The sequence below is a fragment of the Podarcis tiliguerta genome (assembly GCF_965153285.1).
Source record: "Podarcis tiliguerta genome assembly, chromosome: 7".
Lineage (NCBI taxonomy): Eukaryota > Metazoa > Chordata > Lepidosauria > Squamata > Lacertidae > Podarcis > Podarcis tiliguerta.
Genome location: NC_139540.1, coordinates 64,516,459 through 64,539,353, shown reverse-complemented (window position 1 = coordinate 64,539,353; position 22,895 = coordinate 64,516,459). Strand labels below are relative to the sequence as shown.

The window sequence follows — 22,895 nt, the reverse complement described above, 5'->3', positions numbered from 1 at the left end:
TCTGCATTGCACATGTAACATTTTAAGATGCCTTGTAAGTGGGAGATTGTAAATGGTGCGATCAGAAGGCACACTTTACTGAAGCTGAACTGATCTGGGTCTGGTCAGTGCCTGGATAGGAAAGCACCTGGGAACTTCATGTGTGCCACCTTGGGTTTCATCATGGTAGAAATGTGGGGTATAATAAATGTAATAAATAAAAATAATTGTAAAAATATTTAAAAGGAGTGATGAAAATATTGAGTAAATAAACATCAAGACAATATTGAAGAAGAGAGGACACATTGTTAACAAAAGCCAATTGGGATGTAGGAGATGGTATGCGTATGTCAGGTAATAAGTTTCCCTATTAACACAGATGAGAATATGGAGCTTTGCAACTGTGCCCAGATGATGCAGAACCCATTCAGTGTAAACGGGCAAGCAAACGATTTCATTGACAGACTGTTTTCTGCACGCACTTTTTGAACCATGCAAATATACACTTGATAAACTTGCACAGCAATCAAATGACCATAAGTAGACCACAAACCAGCCCTGTGAGTTGCCGCTGTTGGGTCCACCGTAAGAGAGCTAAGGAGGAATTATGGGTTGGACCATAATGGCTCCTGAGGACCCATTACTTTCAGACGGGTAAATAAATGCATGTTTTCAAAACTTTCACACATGCCAGAGGTTTGAAGTGCATCGCGAAAAGCCAACTGGATAAGTGTACAAAAAAGAGGAAAGAACCCCAAACCATTTATCTAGAGAGCCAAAGTGAAATCTGAAACACAACCAGTACAGTTTATTGAAGCAACCTTAACAACAACAACACATATTTACTCAGATATTTCAAACTGTTGAGGTGGCTCGGTAAGCAAGCAATTAGAAACAAGACAAGGAGTTCTAAGACAGGACTTGAATATTTTATGGCCACTTTTCAGTCAACTCCCGGAGCTGTCAAATCCTTTTCAAGCCTTATATTCATGCAGTCAGCACCTCAGCAGCTGAACACATGTGCACACATAGAGTAGCTACAGATGTTAGAATCCCTCAGGGTTGTAAATGTTGTCACATCTTTCAAGTGTTCTGCATTTTACAGGCTTCCTGTTTTTAAACCATTTTTCTGGCCTTCTCCCACCTATTTCTGAACTTTGCTTATACTGCTCCTGTACTGCCAGCTTCTCGCTTTAGTGAAAGCTAACACTCTTCCTTTCTTCAACCTTAACTGAAACCGGTCAAGAAATCTGAAGGAAGATGCAACAGTTATAGGTAAAGCACTCAGATGTCTTGAAAGCAGATGAAGAAGACTCTAGAGGTATCAGGGAAGGAAGATGGGACATAGAACATATAAAATGAGCAATGAGCAAAAAAATTAGGCCCTTTGTTGTAGGAATCAGAATCCTATAGTTGGTGCATTCCCACTGTTCCAAAATCTGTAGTAAGGCAATGCTTTTATTCAGGACTATGCAAAATATTGTGCAAGCTTCTTAAGTTTAGCAGAACTTTTCATCAGGTGATAATATTATACCTGAGGGATGCTAGCTCAAAGAAATACACAGAGGCTGAATTCCTATTTTTGAAAATGCAATTTTATCCTGACATGACAGTAAAGAGGAATATGGTATTTTTATATTAGCAAAGCTGGAGATTAATTTTAGAGTAGTGTACTAGATGCAATTGTCAATGGAAGCCAAACTGTGTAGAATTATAAACATTTTATTAACCAGTTGTAATGAATGAATCTAACACACTTATACAATGCTAAAACTTTATTGCAACCAAACCACAATGTAAATATTGGCTTTTTAGAAATGTTAGCTTTTTTGTGCAATTGAAATTTATCATTTTGACTATTATGAAAAAATCATCTGCTCCACAGCGTATATAACTTTGGGTGGCATTCAGCTGCATTTTACTCAGAGTAGACCCATTGAAATGATTGTGCATGATTTAACAAAGGTCCACTAATTTTAATGGATCTGTTCAGTGTAAAGATGAGTTGAACACCACCTATTGCAAACAGCCCAGAGTGTGTGGCTAACAAAATAATATATTTAAAGAGTTGCAACATTTCTGGTAAACAATAAAGCTCTTCAGTAAATGGCTGGCAGAAAAGAAGGGCACAGGTGAAAGTTTAAAACAAAAAGTGCAGCTTGGCATGAGTCTGTGAGTTTAATTACACATCATTTTTAATGATATAGAAGATGTCAGAAGGTGTTTTTGTTCTGTATCCCAGGTAAATCATGACAACTTCACTGAGGGGGAAAACTGTACAGAAGTGGGCCAGGTATTTGAACAAGGCATTCATTTAGAAACTGAAGCAAAGAGTTCTTCTGTTTCTCTCCAGCTATTTGGAGAGCACTTCCTAAAGGGAAGGTGACAAAGTTTGCTTCATTAAACTGCATTTATTTTTAACAGGGTTTTTCTGTGGAATAAAGAATCTCTTTCATACCTGCAGGTACAATAAGGTGAACTTGATTATTCATTTGTATTGGTGGTATCCAAGCTAATAACAAGGATTGACTAAATTCGTTTGGTTGAAACCTCTATATGTTAATTCTGGAATAGGAAATTCTGTGCTTGACCAAGATACCTGTACAAAAGTTCAAGCTAGATTATACTCCCATATTTGATAAAGATCAAAAGATATATTATAATACTTTTCACGGTGAAAATGTTAGCATGTTGCTATAACCAAAATTACACTCTATTCATAATTGAATCCTACTTTTTAAGAAGGATATCATACGTGTTAGTGTATTGAGGGGTATTAGAGTATATTGCTTGTGTATTCTGCTGTCACGTGTCAGTCAGTGAATCAATCAACAGTATTTTGAAATGAATGAGCTCACAGCATACTATGTACAACGGGCTCAAACTTATACATGAAATCTTTACCTATAGTAATTTGTTTCTATTTGTTTATAAAGTGACACCTCCTGACTCTGAAAAGACCCTCTAATGCAGTTTTCAACAATAAAATCAAAATTAAAGGCAATGCATTTAAAAAGCGCATTCAGAGCCAGAGTAAACGGGTAAAACCATGGCCACATTGAATAATAATAATAATAATAATAATAATAATAATAATAATAATAATAATAATTTATTATTTGTACCCCGCCCATCTGGCTGGGTTCCATCTGGGTGGCTTCCAACAAAGATGAAAAATACACTAAAATGTCACATATTAAAAACTTCCCTGAACAGGGCTGCCTTCAGATGTCTTCTGAATGTCAGGTAGTTGTTTATCGCTTTGGCATCTGATGGGAGGGCGTTCCACAGGGCGGGCACCACTACCGAGAAGGCCCTCTGCCTGGTTCCCTGTAACTTGGCCTCTCGCAGTGAGGGAACCGCCAGAAGGCCCTCGGAGCTGGATCTCAGTGTCCGGGCTGAACGATGGGGGTGGAGATGCTCCTTCAGGTATACAGGATCGAGGCCGTTTAGGGCTTTAAAGGTCAGCACCAACACTTTGAATTGTGCTCGGAAACGTACTGGGAGCCAATGTAGGTCTTTCAAGACTGGTGTTATATGAATTAAGACATGCTAAACGTCTGGGAGAACAAGAATGGTCCTAACCCTACTCTCATGAGCAACAGAGAAAGAGACAGTCTTAACTCCCTTTGGATGAAATTCCACAACCAGTGCTTTTACCCAAAAGGCCCTGCTCCACATTCCTACCAGCTGCTGCTCCCTGCAGTTCACCCAACATCTATGCCAGTGGTTTTCAACCAGGGTGCCGTGGCACCCTGGGCTGCCTTGAAGGATGGTCAGGGGTGCCACGGGCAACACTGGCCTCTGTCCCTCTTTCTTTCCTTCCCTCCCTCCTCTGATGCCCTCTCATGTCTCTGCCTCCCAAAGACTTGCACAGCTGCTTGTTGCAGCAGCCCTAGCTACAAGCTCCCCAGGCAAATGGTGCCTCTGGGGCTGGCCAGGTTGCCAGGAGCTGGGCAGCCTCAGAGTATGTAAGCCAGCGGGTGAGGGAGCCCAGCCAGCCAGTTGGGAATGGACAGACAAGTCCCAGGCCCCTGTGGGGCAGTGTGAGGAGGTATCTCTCTTCAGGGTGGGGCAGCTCAGAGGACTCCCAAGGAGAGAGGAGGCTGAGGGAACACTCCACAAGGAGGGTGTTTAAAAGGGGTGAGAGGCTGCCAGCTCTGCAGGCAAGGGGTGACGTAACTGGGCTCCTGAGCCCCACAGGGAAGCCACAGAAAGAATGGAGTTGGAGCTGTGGACTCATGGTTGAAAACCATCCTGCCAATATAGATGATTCAAAACAAGGTGGATTTAGACTGCACTATCATTTGGGGGTGGATAGTTGGAAACAAACCTGGAACACACACACACACAATTCATTTGCCATGTAGCATCAGCCCATGCTCAGTTCCCAGCTTATAAGGATGATATCTACCTGAACGTATCTGTGGAGGTTAAATGTGTTGTTGTTTTTTGATTTTTAAATGAATACATTAAAGAAGTCTTGAAGTTTATCTACAAATAATGCATTATGAAACTGCTACTGCAGCAGCAGCAGCAGCAACAACGTACAGGTTGCTTGGGGGTGCTGAAGGCCCCCTTTAAAATATTAAAAGCTCCAAGTAACGTTTGGGTTCTTTCCTCTTGAGGGTTAAAGTAAACCAATCCCGAACATGAACAAGCTCCATAATACAATGCTGTTCTTGTCAGGAGCTCAGAGCAAGCTCTGAAGCACATAGTGTACATATTGAAAAACAGCTGTTTGGTGACAGACTGCTAGCTGGGAAGTTGAAGCTGAGTGAAGTGGTTAGCCCACATCCCTTTGCCACTGATAAAGTGCTTTGATAAGCAGACTATAGTGGTGAAAACCAGCGAAAGAGCCAAAGATTGTGATTTTTTAGAATGAATGTAGGTCTTGTTTGACAAAGGCAGCCTTCTTCTCTTGTATACTGTTCCACATTTTGTTTTTACTCATTCCTTCATATTCAGTGTATGCTTCAATTTATCCACCCACTCGTCGCTGGATACAGAAGTGGAAGTAATCCTGAATCTTTCAAAGGCATGCCTTGCAAGAGCAGCAGAATTTTTTAAAATATGCAGAAGAATTAAATCTTCCTAGTATAATCCCTAGTGTAGGCATTTATTTATGTGTTTAAAATATTTATTAATCATCTCTAATCATAGATCTCTTAAGTGATTTATTTCACTACTGGGCCGACAAGGGGGATGAGAGGAAAGGAAGTGGAATGGGATACAGCCTTTTAGAAGACGTCTTTCGTTCAAAAAATGCTTGTCTGTTTTAACCACAAGCCAGCAACACATGGGCATCTATTTCTGCTTAATTCTATTTTAAAAAGAAATTCACAGTCAAAACATTCTTTGATTAATTTCTTAGCCTCAATTTGGCAATCTCAGAGATAACTCAGTGCAGATGTTGTGCGTGTATTTCCACATTACTTGTATGCAGTTTCTCATATCTTATAAATAAGGAAAGTTAAGTACTTGAATAGATAAATAGTTAAATTCTAAAGATTGATCATGTTGGCTGCTTCCATGAAGCACACCGATTTTCAAACAAGTTTCATTAAAATCTGCAAGTCCTGAGTTCCTAGCAAAATAAGTAAGTGTTTGAGTATGTTTTACAGTGGCAGAGCAATCCTCCCCTGTTGGAGGAGGGAGAATCAAAGCCAGATGAACCGTCAAAGTCCTGGCAGACTTGTGCCAGCAGGGCAAAATGTGTGTGAGAGAGAGCATCATTCCTCATTTCTTCCCCCCTCCTTTTGAAGGCTTTTTTTCCCTTTCAAAAGCATTTTCTCTCTCTCCTTTGGAACTAATGGGAGAAAAATACACTAGGTTAGCTTCAGGGCTGGTGTAGTTTCCCCTTTGCTCAAGGGTGGTGTTGGGGAAATGAGAAGTCTTTGCCATCCTCCTGATCCACAGCCACAGCATTTTCTGGCATCTCTCCTTTTTGTTCTCTCCTACATCTGAGTTCCAACATTGGAGAAGAGGCTCATGAAATTGCATCTCCTTCTTTCTCTCTCTCTTTCTGTTTGTGGACTCATCTCTCTAACTTTAGATAGGGAGATCTGAAAAGTTCTGTGGCCCCTGTAATGCCCTCACAGGAACTATAGGGTGTTACCCTTAGGATCAATTCAGATAGTCCTATGGGATGGCTGACCTGTGATCTTTCAGATGTTGTTGGACTGTAACTCCTATCATTCTTGACCATCGGCTAGCATGGGAGTTGGAGTCAGACAATAGCTGGAAAGCCACACAGGCTAGCTACGTCTGCTGTGCATGTTTGTTTTATGTTGAAATTTTACGCCCCACCTATTTCCTCAAGGAGACTCAAGGCAGCAAACGAACAGTAATAAAAGCTGAGAAAGTCAGGCAGACAAACAAAATGCAAACTGGTACAAACTGAAACGTATTCGATAAACAGGGCATAAACAGTACTCCTGGTCTTCTCTGGAACAAACAGTAGTCCAAGTCACAGTGAATCGGAGTGGTTTTTTTCTGCAAAGTGCTTTGCAAATGGGTGGCAAAGGGCTTCCGTGGTTTCGTGTGAAACCATTCTGTAGACCGTGATAGAAAAGGTCCTTCACAACATATAATAGTTCTGCTGGTTGGCTCTGCTTGGATGTATCATTGCACTGAAGTACTCCCATTGCCTCTTTTGAAAGAAAAGAGATAGACTTGATGAAAACTTATTTCCCTCTCCAAACCTTTGTCAGTTTCTTTTCTTGTTATCTTTATGTTAATTTTGTTATAAGTGTGGTCCTCTTGATATGTTTTTGGTCACCATGTGGTGTGGAGCTGCTGGTGGACTTGCAGCTGGCCTGGATTACATGGCCACTCTCATTGGATGAACTGGCAACCCATTAGGGATTTGGGCTTTCAGTGGACATCATTTTCACGATTACAGTACCTCAAAAAAACTTACCATGGTCTAGTAAATTGAAGCAGTTATATGTGCAACTTGCTAGCTATTCAACTATCACTTTCATAGGGTAGCTTGTGGGTGTTCCACATCCCCCCCCCCAAGGAATTTGAACAGAAGTCCAGCAGCTGAACTGAGCCCAAGCCATCCATTTATTCAATATTGGCACTGCGTGAATTTTCAGAAACAATCATTGTTAACAATATACTTTCTATGTTGTAAAATCCATGCCATACTGTACTATTATGCATTTCGAATTCCGGAATTATGTTGGTACATGTCAAACGTAAGTTTAAGGTCCAGTTCATCCTCCAGTCAATCTTTCTGCATTAAGGCATTACTAGTGGGTGAGTGTGCAATATGTAAAATATTTCTTTATTATATTTATATCACATATTGCACACACAAACACCCAGAGAGGAGGACTCCTTATAATCCATTCTACCCACAGTTTCCACCTTTAGCTTTTTAAATAAATGTATCTGTAGGGTATTAATGTGTCGGGAAAAGCTTCATTGTTTGAAAAGTGAATCAAGAAATCTATACAGATGCTATGAAGGCAAACTGCTAAATCACATACACCAGACATCACCATTGTGTCTTCTGGGGGTGCAGTGGTGGCCTTGAGGTCTTCATCTGGTGCTCATAAAGGCTCTGAGCCCCACACTAACTGTCCCATTGGTCATGAGGTGGTGAGAATGGCTGCCTTTTTCACCCTTGAAAAGTTCATAGAGCAGAAGAAGGAAGTTGAAAGCGTGATTCTCTTTCACACTTTGTCTTTCATGTCTGTGTGCTTTTCAGGGCTCAGATTAGTTGATTTTATTGATTAAACACTCGAGATTTAAAGGCATCAAAACACACAGGCGGTTATAGATAAGAATATATGAAATGCAAAAACACTTCACGCTTCTCTGTCTACCTCTGCACTGGTTGTAAATAGGTTGTTATAATTAGGTTAGTTTGAATCTTAATCGCATGATCGAGAACAATACCTCAATAATAGACAGAATCCAACACTTTCACAATAGCCAAGAACTAACTAACAGTGCACTCTCTCTCTCTCTCTCTCTCTCTCTCTCTCTCTCTCTCTCTCATTGTAACTATGGAAGATGGATGTGCTCAATGGTTGAAAACAACTAGTCTTCTAGGAAATCATACAGACATGTTCATAAGAATACACAACCAGGATCCAAAGTGCTTCTTGGGCTCACACAACCGAGTTACACTAGCATAGTATCATTTTTGACTCCCCCACCCCAATTTGAATAGCTTTTTCCAATCTCGTATCACAATCTTCAGTTTTAGAATCAGTTCCCCATACGGAAGGGGGAGTTGTGGTTCAAGACGAATTCCAAACCAACTTGGGCACACAGAACTTATTTAATGGTTCTTTGGATTTTTGCCTCAATCCAGCAGAGAATGAAGCAAATGTTTTCCAGCATATGCATACAGAGGTCCAAAAAGTAAATCATGCTGAAGATCCCCCACCACAGATAATCCAAAATGTATTATCTGTGCTCATATTACATTTTACAATATCTTGTTTCTGTAATGACTATCTGTCTGCATAGCCTATTGCAAAATGCAACACCTTAACTTAGCTGTAGCTCGATATAGATTCAGGTACGTGGCTGTGTTGGTCTGATGCAGTCAAAATAGTATATTTTTTTTAAATGTCCAGTAGCACCTTAGAGACCAACTAGTACTTTTCGCTCTATAAGACGCACAAGACCATAAGACACACCTAGTTTTTGGAGGAGGACAACAAGAAAAAAAATATTCTGAATCTCAGAAGCCAGAACAACAAGAGGGATCACTGCACAGCAGTGCACTGCACAGCCTGCATTCACTCCATAAGACGCACACACATTTCCCCTTACTTTTTAGGATGGAAAAAGTGAGTCTTATACAGCAAAAAATACGGTAAGTTTCTTCTGGGTATAAGTTTTCGTGTGCATGCACACTTCTTCAGATACTTCAGATGCACACGAAAGCTTATACGCAGAACAAACTTAGTTGGTCTCTAAGGTGCTTCTGGACAGTTTTTTAATTTTTTTATTTCAACTGCGTCAGACGAACACGGCCACCTACCTGAATCTAGAACCATGGAAGGCACCACATTGAGCCACATGAAATGGAAGTCCATCAACAGAGTGCATCTGAAGAAGTGTGCATGCACACGAAAGCTTATACAGTGGTATCTCGGGTTCCATATGCTTCAGGTTACATACACTTCAGGTTACAGACTCCGCTAACCCAGAAATAGTACCTTGGGTTAAGAACTTTGCTTCAGGGTGAGAACAGAAATCGTGCAGCAGTGGCAGCGGGAGGCCCCACTAGCTAAAGTGGTGCTTCAGGTTAAGAACAGTTTCAGGTTAAGAACGGACCTCCAGAATGAATTAAGTACTTAACCCGAGGTACCACTGTACCCAGAAAAAAATTAGTTGGTCTCTAAAGTGCTACTGGACAATTTTTTTAAAAAAATAGTAGCTAGATATGAGAGACAGTTCTCACAACCGAAAGATCCTGTTGAATCACTTTCATTTCTTTCCCTTCATATCTTTCCAGGTAAGCCCCTAAGTGGGCTTAATCTCCTAAAATAAAAGAGTTCTATTTGCTTTTGTGTGTGTAGAAGTTGCTGATCCTTAATAGAAAGCAGCATGTGCACATCCTGCAAACTCATTTCCTTATTTAAAGTGAGCATCCTTCCTTTACTGAGAGATGCTTCCTTTTATAATAGGGAAGTTAGAAGCAGGCCTTTGTAAGCTCTTAAAGGCACATCCCTTCCAAATGACCTTTGTCCCACGCTACTAAATTATATTGTTCGGTCAACTGTCTTGTTCCACGCGTAAGATATTCAAGAAAAGACAAACTCAAATAAAATTCAGAAAATATCATATTTTTCCTATTATACAGCATAAATAGTAGATCAGGAAAAGGGGTGGGTTTGGGGGGCCAGCGGGGTTGCTGTTACGGTATATTATTTCTTGTAGTGATTTTATAACTTGCTGAGATAATTTTTGGAGATGTCAGAAACCATAACTTTGACATCCAGATTTACAAAAGGAAAATACATGAGATGCTGCTTTAAAATTTCTTTTTTGCATGTATTTTGTCACTGTACATCGACCCATCTCAGAATATAATGCTAATAGGCGTGTGGTTATATAACACATTAAAAATCAATTAGAAGCACATTTCTGTAATTGGCAGCTCACAAAATAAATGAAAGCGTCTAGAAAACCTTAAGGTGGTATCCAATGATGCTGTTAGGTTGATGGTATGGTATTCTGTCAGCAGAATGGGAGGGAAGCAATTTTCAGCTATTACCCCTGTCTCCTGCATTTCTACCCTCCATACTCCCAACTCGAGGGCACTCCAACCCTCTGGAGCAGATTTAGTTGTGAGGGGGAATTGCCCAGAAAACTATTTTGTCTCCATTCTGCTGATAGAAAGTCTTATTGTCAGCTGAGCAGTACCATGCTCTAACCAGCTGAGCTATCCAGGCTGACCGATTTGGATATTATTGTTTCATTTGTTATTATATTTTTGCATTTTTTTAATATTGTAAACGGCCCTGTGATCCTTGGACGAAGGGAGGTATATAAATTTAAAAAATACATTTAAAAAATAAAATAGTGTTGCTGCTCATCCTTACTGCAGATTATCATGGACTTTAATTAAAGCCTTTATTTTTCTCCCTTCTAGTAATATTTAATCCCTATTCAATCCCCAGGTGAGTGCCATATAAATTAGCTGATTTTGTTGGAAGAGATTTCCCTTTTTAATGTCAAATGTTAAACTTTTAATTCATCATTCAGTGGCAATATTGGCCGGAGGTGGGAGTTAACGTGATTTTGATGAAAGCTACAGAAGGCATATCCAGATTTAAACTAAAAAAAACCAAAAACTTGAAGTATGCAAGTCTGTGAGACTGGTTGCTTTTCCCTCTCAGAAGGCATATACTAGAAGATACAAAGCAAAATGATCATTTTAGAGGCAGGCCAGTGTGTGTGTGTGTGTGTGTGTGTGTGTGTGTGTGTCTGTGTCTGTGTGTGTGTGTGTCTCTGTGTGTGTGTGTCGTGTGTGTGTGTGTGTGTGTGTGTGTGTCTGTGTGTGTCTGTGTTCAGTGGTGCATTGAATACAAATACTGTGCTTATGAGTTAAGGAAGAATACAGATCTCTTTGGTTTGTTATTGCAGCTACTGTAAATTTTCTGTAAGAGACAGTTCACAGTAAATGTCTTAATTTCTTCTTTAAGTTCAAATCATTTCAGAAGTTTGCAAGGGGTTTTAATATTATTATTATTGATATTTTGTATCCTCAATAACTTACTGTCCTCCCCCAATAAATTAAACTCCGTTTAAAGCCAAGCTGCCCAATGAGTGTAACTTTTCATGTCCTAAGTTAGGCATAAGCAGGTGAGAAATAGAATGAAACTTCCAAGGATCCCCCCCCCCCAAAAAAAAGGTTTTATAAAAGAGGACACCATTTTTATATTCAAAAATCCTATTGTGGCTAGTGTATTCAAGTAGCACCCATGGGAATATGAACAAATGGATCTTCCTTATACTGAATAAGACCAGTGGTCCATCTATTATCATCCAGTGCAGGAGATGCTGTGCTGCTCTCCAGATGTTATGTATTACAACTCCTATCATCTCCAGTCGGTATGTGCAATGGTCTAGGATGGTTAGAGTTGTAGTCCATAACATCTGGAGTGCTCCATGTTGTCTACCACTCTTCTAGACTGATTGATCTCAGTCTCGGGCAAAGGTCTTTCCCAGCCATGCTGCTGGGAATTCCAAAGATTGAACCTAGACCTCCTGCATGTAATGCGTGTGATCTACCATGGAGATTGAAGATGTTCTCTCCACTTCTAAAGAGCATCGCTGGAGAGCTGCTCTGTTTCACTAGAGCATGTACATACACAACAGACAAACTTTATAGAATTCCTTCAAACCATAATAAGTCCAAAATGGAATCTTTAGTCTCAAAGTCTCTGAAAATCTTAAAATGAAATGAGGTACCAGACTTTGTACAATGAAAGACAAGCTGAATGCAGTGACTACATTATTACATGAGCACTGTTCCACAGCATTTGATATTTTCATTTACATACATTCATTCGAAATAAGATGGGTTTATGAAGCAATTCTATATCCTCCCACCACGCTGATGAGGAATTCTACGAAACAGTAGTCAATATCTGGAATCACTGTTCGGTGTTGGACATTATATTTGCTGAATACAGAAAACTTCACAGCTTGTCTTTCATCGTACAAAGTCTGGTACCTCGCTTCATTTTAAGATTTTCAGAGACTTTGAGACTAAAGATTCCATTTTGGACTCATTATGGTTTTAAGGAATTCTGTAAAGTTTGTCTGTTGTGTATGTACATGGTCATCGTGTTGCCTAGATATTGCCGACGTTCTCTTTGCAACACGGGTTTGTTTGGTTACTTATTTCACTAGAGAGCTACTATCAGCCGGTTCCTCCTGAAATAATTTTCACAGCGCTGGAGTTCCACTGAAATTACTAGACCTTGCACCAATAAATCGCCTTTGAGCTCCACTAACTTGTATTAGCTTTTTGTACCCTGTTTATGACATCTCATAGATTGGTGGTTACAGTAGTCAGCACATTTTTCTGCAGCATAATTGCTCTGTGGCATTAATTTAGGAGGGCTGTTAAAATATTGGTTTATGGAGGTGAAACAGTCTGCATTCTTGTCAGTGGGGTAGTTATAAATAGACTTGAAAATGGTAACAAGCCGAGCCTGCTTCTCTTCTAATGTTCCTTTTGAAATACTTTAAAACAAATGATTCATCAAATAAGCAAGGGTAAAGGAAGAAATCTGCCAATTTGTAGAATTTGACTCCTCCTAATCAGAGCAAGGCTACAGGATGTTGAGTTCCTGCCCTCCACCTGATTAAAGCCAAATGCACTACGAAATGGCTGGGACTAAGAGGAAGCGCCAAACACTTCACAGTTGGGGGTAGGACAGCAAAAGAATAGAAAAGAACCCCTTTACCTTTGTTGTTTTTCTGGCTCTCACAGATAAGCACTTATTTCCTGTGGTATTTGGACCTTTAAGAAACCGTGTGCAGTGCAAGGCAGAATTTTAAGTGCCTGGTCTTGGCAATTTTTTTATTTTCCCTGATATTGTAGCCGTTTTCTGGATAGCCAAATTGTTTTTTTGACTGTGGTCTCTACATATGCCAGGCTTTCAGATTGCTGCCCACCCACCTTTTTGCAAATCATAAATTTTGTAGGAATAAGAAGCAGATTCAGATTAATTTGCCATCTGGATCATTCTGATGGCTCCTTACAAGTTCTCAGGTCTATGTTTTTCTCTACAGAGAAAATTACTAGCTATTAGCCTATATGATTCCTTGGGTTAGCTTCACAGTTTGGAAGTTGTATGTACGTAATTGTGTGGAATAGTAAGAGTTCCTTCAGCCTTGAGACTCACCCAAGCTCAAAGTTTCTCTTCTATTTCAGTTATTGTAATTTTTCTTATAAGAAAGGATTCAGAGGCTTACCTTTAGCCATGTCGTACTTGTGATGTTTGGGGCGTTTTATTAGTATTCGTCTTTAGAAACCCATTGTTTCTCAACTTAAGCTTTCTGAAGCGTATAGGCTATATACATTGTGATATCTGTAATATGCAGCAGAGGACGGGGAAAAGACTATAAGACACAGTCTGCCTGGAAATTCACTTTTGAGAAAGACAGCTTCCAAATTGCCTTTGGGTACCTGAAGCTAACAACACAGGTCCTTTTACGGCTTATCTTATTAGCTGAATGATAAAACATTGGTGAGATGTATTTTTGTTGTGGCATGGTACTTTGAGTGCCACTATTGTTCACTCAGTTGTTTACATGAAATGTAATACTGCTTAAGATTGTTCTCCCTGATAAGATGAAGTGGAAACACACCTAATTGCACGAATTACTTGTTGACTGGAAATAAGGTGTGCGTTTTTTGAAAAGATGATTCGAAGGCATTTGTAATTGCTTATTTAGGTTTTACCCTTTTAAAGAAGTAGCTTTGCTTTTACTGTCATGATAGCTAATGCCCTTATTGGTAACTAAAGTACAATTATGCATAAGCACATCCAAACGGTTGTGTTCGGATCTCTGCCTTCAAACTCTTAGGGTATGTAGATTTAGGGTGGAATCTTAAACACACTGGCTAAGCCAGGGGTCAGCAACCTTTTTCAGCCGTGGGCCGGTCTACCGTCCCTCAGACCATGTGGTGGGCTGGACTATATTTTGGAAAAAAAATATGAACGAATTCCTATGCCCCACAAATAACCCAGAGAAGCATTTTAAATAAAAGCACACATTCTACTCATGTAAAAAACACACTGATTCCCAGACCGTCCATCAGCCGGATTGAGAAGGTGATTGGGCCGCATCCAGCCCCTGGGCCTTAGGTTGCCTACCCCTGCCCTAGGCAGTAAGCCCAATTGGACTGAGTGGGACTTTCTTCTAAATAAGCATGCATGTAATTGTGCTCTAAAGCTGTCAAGAAGAAGTCATACTTTTATATGCAAGAGTTGAAAAAACAACAGCAACATGTTTTTGCAAGAATTTTGTTTTAATAAAGCTACTGTGCAAATTAGATACTATTAGTTATTTCTTGTCTATATTGGGATTTATTATTTTGCATCAGTTGTGCGTCTTCTTGTTGTTGTTTAGTCATGTCCAACTCTTCGTGACCCCATGGACCAGAGGATGCCAGGCATTCCTGTCTTCCACTGCCTCCCACAGTTTGGTCAAACTAATGCTCGTAGCTTCGAGAACACTGTCCAACCATCTCGTCCTCTGTTGTCCCCTTCTCCTTGTGCCCTCCATCTTTCCCAACATCAGGGTCTTTTCCAGGGAGTCTTCTCTTCTCTTAAGGTGGCCAAAGTATTGGCGCCTCAGTTGTGCTTAAAAAATTCTATTTAGCAAATGTTTCCGTTACCGTACATAGTTTTCTTTTCAATTCATTTCAGTGCTTTCTTGAGACCAGTGTTTTCAATGGTTTCCAAAGGAGCAAGATTAAAAACTTGTCAATAGATAGTTTAAGGGAACAAGTAATGCTTTTAAGCATACACAAATGCAATTATGCTAATTATGTGGTTTAGTCTCAAATTACATTATCTCCATGTTGTATTGTGTGCTCTTGGGTGCCTGTTAATTTGTAATGCACTTGAGTTATGTAGCATAAGAACCTCCCTATAAATTGTGCAGGATCTGTGTAACACTGAAATGGTGTTTTTAAATAGATTGGATTAAAGCCACTGTAGAATTACATACTTGTTACTAGGAAGGTTTTTCCTCTTTCATGTTGCCAAAAAAAGGTGTCTGAAAATACCAAGATGCACTAATTTTCTGTGACTCAATGGAACTTGTCTGCTTGCTATTTTGGAACACACTATAATTATTTATGCTTAGACGTGTCTATATTTAAAACAGAGAGCCAATGTATATTGAAATGTGTGGAAATTTTGTAAACTTCACTGCTTGTTTTACATTACATTGCTGAAGAATGAAAACACCCCCAAGTTACTGACTTCTACATGAAAACAAAAATTGAAAGATATGATGGTGTTTATTATTGGATCCGGTCTAAGTTAGCTGTACTCAATCCCCATTTAAATCATTGGCATCCAATGACATGACTTGTCCCACTAATATCTTATGGTCTGTATCTAACAAAGTTCTGCTCAGAGCAAACCCAATAAGATTATGGGACCTAAGTCAGTAGAGTCCATTAAGTTCAGTTAGTCTGCTTTGACTAATATTGGATACAACTCTTAAATCCTTTAGCCATTCTGTGTTTTCATAACACCCACTGTAAATTATAGAAAGTTGTTGCATGTGTTACCTTCCCTTATTTTATGCAGGAGACAGGATGTGGTTAGCACAAATCTGTTGCATTTAATTCACTCTTTCATCAGAATGGTACACGTTATTTGTTAAGAATAAAGAAAGCAAAGTAAAAAAAATCTAAGCACGCACAACAAAAAATGAAAAATGCTTCCATTAGCATCTAGCAGCAGCTGTCATTGTCAAGATGCACACTGACATTGCCTATTTTACATCAGTTAGGACCCAAAGGAAGGAAGGCCTATTCTTGTATAATCAGAACATTAAACGTGAGGTGGTATGAGCATCCTGCTTCTCTTGACAGATACTCCATGTGTTTGTGTATAGATATTTTGTAGATTTCTTATACCTAAATATGGGCTACTCCCTAGTTCATACATTACTTTCTCTTTACATTAACTGGACAGGTGTAGCAAAAGACCCTAAGTTTCTGAGTTGAGATTTCTCATTGGAAGGTAACAAGTGTTTGAAAATAGGTAGAAGAGGGACACAAGTAATTACATAAGTTTGCGGGCAGGCAGGCAGGCTGGCTTCCTTCCTTCCTTCCTAAATGTGTGTGTATATTTAAGGCATTTGGGTATATTTTACTTTTGCATATCTTAGCTAAAGTTTCTTCAGTTGCTTCTAAATTACATACTGTGAGCCGACGGAGACAAAACGAGCTTGCATTCTGTTTTGAACGGAGAATGGGATCCACTTTAGTCAGTTAATCTTTCAGAAAATTGCACTCAGCTTCTCTCTCGCACATAAATAAGAATGAAAAATAATACTGATTTTTAAGAGCGGCAGTATAATTGACTCATTCTGTACTTAGTAGTGTTTGCTGTATTTAGCATGATGTTCAAGGGGAGCACTTCACTTGGTGGTTTAGAGAAAAGGCATGTAAAGGTGACACGATCGAAGTTTATAAAAAATATTCATGAAATGGAGAAAGCAGACAGATAAGTTTCTCTCTGTCATAACATCATAACACTAGAACTCACGGACATCCAATGAAGTTGAATCTTGGGGGATTCAAGGTAGATAAAAGACAGTACTTCCTCGTGCAGTGCATAGTTAAACTGTGGGACTTGCTCACTCAGGACACAGCGATGGCCACTGGCTTGGATGGCTACTAGCCATGATGACCGTGCTGTGTCTCTATGGTCAGAGGCAGCATCCTTCTGAATACCAGTTGCTGTAAACCTACAGAGTAAATGAGAGTTCTCTTGTGCTTGGGTCTTCTTCTGGGTTTCCCACAGACATCTGGTTGGCCGCTGTGTAAATAGGGTGATAGATTAGATGGGTCACAGTCTTCTTCCTTATGACCAAGGGTATAAGTAGAATACATCTAACCACCTTCCTCCTTAATCCCTTTCCTCCCTTTAAAAGTTGACAGAAAAATAAGATGATAATATAGCAATGTTTTTTTCTTTGGTTTTTTTGAGGAAAACATTGCTCACTTTCTCCTAGCCTCTCCCTTCATTGTACTTGCTGAACCTTTAAAGACAACGATGGATTGCACCTTGGTGTATGTTTCATTTGTGAAATGTATTAAACTCTGTCAGTATATGGAAGAATTATATCTACTTTGAGCACTGTATTTCTAACAGCAATTTTAATAAGAAGGAAAGCACAGAAGTACTGACAGTTTTTAATAAAACTGCTGTGGAGAGTCACAGTAAATGAAACTTAAAACAGTGATGTGCTCGAATTTGTAACCCAAATCTGTAACATGCCTGTTTCCTTTCTTTCTGAGATACTCTGTGTGTTTTCTTTAGATCTTGTACTAATGCAGAATTCCATTACCTTATTTACCTTCTTAAAAAATATATATTTATGGAAACTTCAGTTTCATCTCACATACTAGAAAACTCTCAAAGTCCTAAACTTAACTTTTTCAAGTTCCATCCTATATGATGGATATTCTCTCTCTCTCACTCACTTTCATTTTAATTATATTTATAAACCACTGAACATCCCAAGAGCAGTGAACAGCAAGTAATAAATACAATACACAGCTTAACTATTAGCAAAAAATACCACTAAACCTTACAATTAAAAAAATCAGTGTGAACTACTATAGTCAAGCCATGGCATTAGCAGCAGGATGAACCAGTGCAGTGCTGAGATCACAGCCCAAAAGTAGGTAGCTGAACAAAATCTATGGGTCACTGTACTAAGAAATGTTCTGATGCCACACTAAGTCATGGTTTTCAACGTGAATGGCTCTAGCTCTCCCAAGGCTTGTATACTCCCACTTTCCTCCTCCTATGTGACTGGCAGGAAGAGTTTGAAAAAAAATATTTTTCGTTAGGTCAACAACTCTTTGTTATGCTGTTCAGAGTGGCAGATTGTGGTTAAGTCTGGTTAATTCAAAGGAAGCTAGTCTATTGCTTCAGAAATTGTCAGTTTTCTTTGTTTAAATAGTCCCACTCTGAAGCTATAGTGGTAAATTTACACAACTAAGATGATATACTGCATACTTGAAGCTACCTTTTTTTAAAAAATAAATAAAAAGACTGATTAAAAGAATTTATTTTGTTTGTTTGTTTATTATACTGCCCTATACCCATCAATCTCAGGGCAGTTCACAACATAAAATCACAGTGCCTGTATAAAAAATCACAAAACACATACTAAAAATAAAAAAACAAAGACAACCCAAGAATCCCCCCCACAACGTTTTAAAACGGAATTAGATGTCAACCAGCCATTTATTCAGCTGTCTGTATAAAAATTAATAACAAAACACTGAAAGGAAATTTTCAAAGTCACCTTTTCCCTCCCACATTTTTTTCATTGTCGGTGATTCCCATGACTCCTATAAAGCAAAATGAATTGGTTATCCTTTTACAACTCCCTTGCTAAAGTTCTCTAGCGACTTTGCAAAACCACCCTTTGGGGCTTTAAAAGGGGGGGGGGAGAGATGTTTAAAGTCTTTAGGACAGCTGGATTTCACCATATAAGAAAACTTTCGGAGCGTTACTGTGTCACTGATCATTGATGTTGGAACATTTCAAACTGTAAATCCTTCCCTGGCTGCACTTCAGAATTTGGGTGTGTGAGAGTGATAAGCTTCTTGAAAAATGATGTTGAAAAATATTAGCATTCTCTCTCCCACTGTTAAAATATTTATGTTAATTGAGGCTTCAAACAATTTGCTTAAAAAAATTAATTCCTTGCCCTATATAACCTGATAGTTCCTCGGCTCCTTCAAATTAATAGCAAAAGGGTGCGATCTTAAACATCCTTACTAGGCAGTAAATTCTCTTGAACTCAGCTGTATTTTGCTGCGGATAAACATGCTTAGGATTGTTTTGCATGTGTGAATACATACTTGGGACAAAGGTTAATAGCCATTCTGAAGTTTTTACATTCTCTAATATACCACCTTACATTTTTCCTTGTTGTTTCCTCCACACCAGTATGTTATTGCTGTAAAATCTTTTCATTCCTTTATGAAAGCTCTTCTGTGATGGAGAGATTAATAGCAAAGGTGCACAGACAGTGTGTGTGAACCCAGAAACATAATAGATGCAGTGAAATTTAAAATATAAGGGGTTATAACCCCACAAGAGCCCATAACGTTTATCTAATCACCTGATATGCAAACTAGCATGTTCATTGGGCGTAGGTGTCATATGGCCGAATTGCTGTGATGTCACAGAAAACTTTGACAAGCAGAGCAACTGTGAATGCTCTGTCTACCATTAGATCTCCTGCTATAGTGTCATCATAAGCCCAGATAGACATAGGGCTCCTTTCTGATTGCTATTGTCTTGGCTGCTCTGATATCACTGAAGAGTTAGGACAGTTGTACCAAGGATAATTGAATGCTAAGGGAGACTTGAGAAACCTGATACAGTGGTACCTCGGGTTAAGAACTTAATTCGTTCTGGAGGTCCGTTACTAACCTCAAACTGTTCTTAACCTGAGGTACCACTTTAGCTAATGGGGCCTCCCACTGCTGCTGCCGCACCTCAACCACACAATTTCTGTTCTCATCCTGAAGCAAAATTCTTAACCTGAGGTACCACTGTGGGAGATTGTGGGAGGATATTGGCGGACCTATATTGTGTATTCCACTGGCAAACTCCCAAGCATTGTATTTTATTTTATTTTTAATCTCTAAACTGCTGTTTGATTTGAACTTGGCAGAAGTGCTCAGGTCAGCAGACACCTGGATTAAGTATTGTTGTGGGGGAGAGGAGAACACCTCATAGCAAGCCATGCTCCCAGCCCATTTCCCTCCAAGAGGATATTTTCCAAGACTCGCAATGAGTGGGAGAGCTGATGTATTGCATATTACTTTGTTTCGTATTTGTTCTGTGCTCCTTCTTCCCATAGTAGTGGGAACTCTAAGCAGTACAGGTTAAAATTCCCAGGTTTTTTGTGTGGAAGAGAACATTAGGGGTTTATCATTTAAATTTTAACAGTCTGCTTGTTTACAGTTATGCAGATTTACCTTCTGCAACAGGCATTTCAGGTGGGGTGTTTTAGTAAAGGCTGTAGTATTTTTTTTATGTGTCTTGTTTCTTTTAATTGACAATTTGGATGTATTGATCTACAGTGGTACCTTGGGTTAAGAACTTAATTTGTTCTGGAGGTCCATTCTTAACCTGAAACTGTTCTTGACCTGAGGTACCACTTTAACTAATGGGGCCTCCCGCTGCCGCCATGCCACCGCCACGCGATTTCTGTTCTCTCTTTTATTTCTGAAAATAATATTTATTACTTTTCCAACAATTTAAACACTACAAAACAAAACAAAAGCAAAAAAAAGAACAATGCAATGCAATACAAAAACACTACATAACACTAACACATTAAACTAACAAAACCAAACAAAAACAGTTTAAAACACCTCAAACAATTTCAATATCTTATCTTTCATTCACTTATTTCACCGACCTCCTCACACCTCCCTTTTTGTATTCCACTTCTGTCAATTGTTTCAGCAATTCCTTTCCATCTTCCTCTGTTTTCTATCCTATAATTATCTTAACACATTCTAACCTTATTTTTTCCTTTAATATTCTATTAATCTATTTATACTTAAATCCTTATAACATTTCTACATTTCTGTTCTCATCCTGTAGCAAAGTTCTTAACCCGAGGTACTATTTCTGGGTTAGCGGAGTCTGTAACCTGAAGCATCTGTAACCTGAAGTGTCTGTAACCTGAGGTACCACTGAGCTCGTCGAACGCTTTTGTTAAACTAAATCATAACAAAAAAGGCCAGTTAATGCCAAGGTCACAGGTTTGACCCACCTGTATATTCCTGCATCGCAAGGGGTTCAACTAGAAGACACTTGGGATCTCTTTCAACTCTACAGTTCTATGATTCTATATTATTGCATTTATACCACATGGCTTCAACTGACCCCGTATCTTAGTGAATACTTCCTGCTTGCATACGTCACTTCCTCTAAAGTTGGTGATAGAAAACTATGTTGAAATATATTGGTTCCACATGATAACAATAATAGAGGGCTGTATATTTGTACTGCCCTCAGTTGGCTGGCGAAGCTGAAGGAAACCAAATATCTTGCTTCCTATCAGCCTAGGGGTCATGGAATAAGGGAGGTTGGAATCATGAGGTGACCCTTGAAGAAAACCTCTGTATAGTTGAGGGGACTCAAACTTGACTGCTGTTTGGAATTTAAGCCAACCCCCAAAAGAAGTGCCGTAGTTCTAGCCATGCTGGTATGTGGAGCCTGGGTGACATCAAGTGTGCTAGGTATACATCACAACATTTAGTTGCAGTTCCCAATTAGAAGTGACACATCTCTTCAATTGAAATCCTTTGCGCACTGATAGTACTTCCTTTTTAGTAGAAGTCCACATAAATATAGTGTTATGCCAATATTCCATCCCTGTCTGGAAGGAAGATACAGAGGCCTTGAATTTGTCATTTATCTGAAAACGCCTATAGTAATTAAGAATTACCTCAAAGCAACCTACTCACATACAGTGGTACCTCTGGTTACATACGTAATTCGTTCTGGAGGTCTGTTCTTAACCTGAAACTGTTCTTAACCTGAAGCATCACTTTAGCTAATGGGGCCTCCCGCTGCCGCCGCACGATTTCTGTTCTCATCCTGAAGCAAAGTTCTTAACCTGAGGTATTATTTCTGGGTTAGTGGAGTCTGTAACCTGAAGCGTATGTAACCTGAAGCATATGTAACCCTAGGTACCACTGTATACCTATTTTATTGACGTTTTGCTTTGCTTGAGCCTATGCGCTTGGTTAGTGAATGTAAAACTTTTTTTTACTAACCAAGACTGTAGGCTATAGCAAAGCAAAACATTAATAAAATAGGTACGTGTGAGTAGGCGGCCTAAAAATACTTTTCTGTGGGGCTCATATGCAGTGCTGTAATTTGGCAAAGACACCCGAAATTTGCACGGTGTGAAAAAAACATGAACCTTCCCACACACAAAAAAAGCATCTACATATTTCAGTAGGAAATAATGTGTAAAACTCTATAGGGCTATAAGGAACTGCCTTATACTGACTCCAATATTTTGTCAGTCCTGGCAAAGTTTGGGGGTAATTGTTCTCAGCCTTTTAAAAGAAAACAATATGCAGGGGACAGGGTGGTATGGTCACCCCTTGGGAATCTCGTGCCTGCCAGCACCACCAATCCTGTCCAGCTATGCCGCCCCTGCTATGACAACCACTTAATGATCTCTTTCATTATCCCATCAATGAATAGAGAATGACTTCACCTTTGGACCTTTCCAATAATATATATGTGTATATATATATATATATATATATGCTTGTAATAAAAGCAGTTTCTCAGGAAACCAGACCCACAAATCTCTATTTGGTTTAGGGTTTCCAGCCTTATGCAGACTTTCCCTATCTTTCTCCTTTTGCAGCTGAGCCGTCTTCTTCTTCTTCTTCTTCTTCTTCTTCTTCTTCTTCTTCTTCTTCTTCTTCTTCTTTTTAAGGCAATCCCTTGTCCTTTAGCTGTCTATATGAAGCTTTAGCTCCTGGAGAAGTTACTAATACATAACCAGATACCTAGGTCCTTGGGGAGTCCTCTCAGTAGCCGTGGGGAATTTTGAGGTGTGGGTAAGGCTGCCACCTTTTCTGGCAAGCTTCCTGTGCCTTTAATAGTCGT

At 39.4% G+C, this 22,895-nt stretch overlaps 1 protein-coding gene across 2 annotated transcripts in view; it reads left to right on the top strand.

The window, feature by feature from the left end:
- The window catches only part of GMDS (GDP-mannose 4,6-dehydratase), a 284,442-nt gene that overhangs the window by 66,084 nt on the left and 195,463 nt on the right, over positions 1-22,895 (top strand). The window lies entirely within an intron of this gene.